The sequence below is a fragment of the Moschus berezovskii genome, chromosome 2 (genome assembly GCF_049115385.1).
Source record: "Moschus berezovskii isolate FMDL1 chromosome 2, NW_MosBer_1.0, whole genome shotgun sequence".
NCBI classification, from domain to species: Eukaryota; Metazoa; Chordata; class Mammalia; order Artiodactyla; family Moschidae; genus Moschus; species Moschus berezovskii.
The window spans coordinates 23,981,197-23,982,600 of NC_142461.1; the positions used below are offsets into that span (position 1 = coordinate 23,981,197).

The following is a 1,404-nucleotide window of genomic DNA, read 5'->3' on the forward strand; positions in this document are numbered from 1 at the left end:
ATGGACAGAGGAGCTGGGAGGGCTATAGCCTGTGGAGTGGCAAAGAGTTGGATGACTAGCAACTAAACCACCACCACCATAGATGGAGTATAACCTTTAAAACTGTGAATCACTATATCATACACCTGTAACTTACATAGTATTACACAGCAACTGTACATCAATTAAAATATAATGAAACTTTTCAGTTTTAAAAAGTGAAGGAGGCCTCAGTCAGACAGGTGTGGAGATGCTTCACAATGGCTGCCCAAGGAGAAGCCCAAGTTTAGTTCAAATTTGTATTGGTTGGTGATGGTGGTGCTGGAAAAACTACATTCATGAAACGTCATCTGACTGGTGAATTTGAGAAAAAGTATGTAGCCACCATGGGTGTTGAGGTCCATCCTCTTTTGTTCCATACCAACAGAGGACCGATTAAGTTCAATGTACGGGATACAGCTGGTCGGGAGAAATTTGGTGGACTGAGAGATGGCTATTATAAACAAGCTCAGTGTGCCACTATAATGTTTGATGTAACATCAAGAGTTAGTTACAAGAATGTGCCTAACTGGCATAGAGATCTGGTATGAATGTTTGAGAACATCCTGATTGTGTTGAGTGGCAACAAAGTGGATGTTAAGAATAGAAAGGTTGAGGCAAAGTCCATTGTCTTCCACCGAAAGAAGAATCTTCAGTACTATGACATTTCTGCCAAAAGTAACTACAACTTTGAAAAGTGCTTCCTCTGGCTTGCTCGAAAACTGGAGATCCTAACTTGGAGTCTGTCGCCATGCCTGCCTGCTCTTGCCCTGCCAGAGGTGTTCATGGATCCAGCCTTGGCAGAACAGTACAAGGATGATTTAGAGGTTGCTCAGACAAATGCTCTCCTGGATGAAGATCGTGACTTTTGAGAAAGTGAAGCTGGGGCCCAGAGTCAGAAGGTAACCGTCCTGTGACATCAGTGGTGCGGTGTGTTTGCCACTTTATTATATATCTAAGCAGAACATGAGATGGCTGGATGGCATCACCGACTCGATGGACATGAGTTTGAGTGAACTCCGGGAGTTGGTGATGGACAGGGAGGCCTGGTGTGCTGTGATTCATGGGGTCGCGGAGAGTTGGACACGACTGAGCAACTGAACTGAACTGAACTGAACTGAAGCAGAACATGTGCTTAATCTTTGGATGCTGAAGGAGATGGATGGGCTTTGGCGTGAATGTGGCAGTTAAAAAAAAAAAAACCTTAATTTTTTGGACCTGCATATTTAGGTGTTTTGGAACAGGGTTGTTTCCTCGAGTTTCAAATACAAGACTGCTATAGTCATATGTTTTTCTGGAACTCTCTTGCTTTTTCCATGATACAGAGGATGTTGGCAATTTGATCTCTGGTGCCTCTGCCTTTTCTAAAAGCAGCTTGAACATCTG

General features: G+C 43.4%; 1 pseudogene; it reads left to right on the forward strand.

The window, feature by feature from the left end:
• Positions 1–239: 239 nt before the first annotated feature.
• Positions 240–890, forward strand: LOC129538571 (GTP-binding nuclear protein Ran-like; annotated as a pseudogene).
• Positions 891–1,404: the final 514 nt, after the last annotated feature.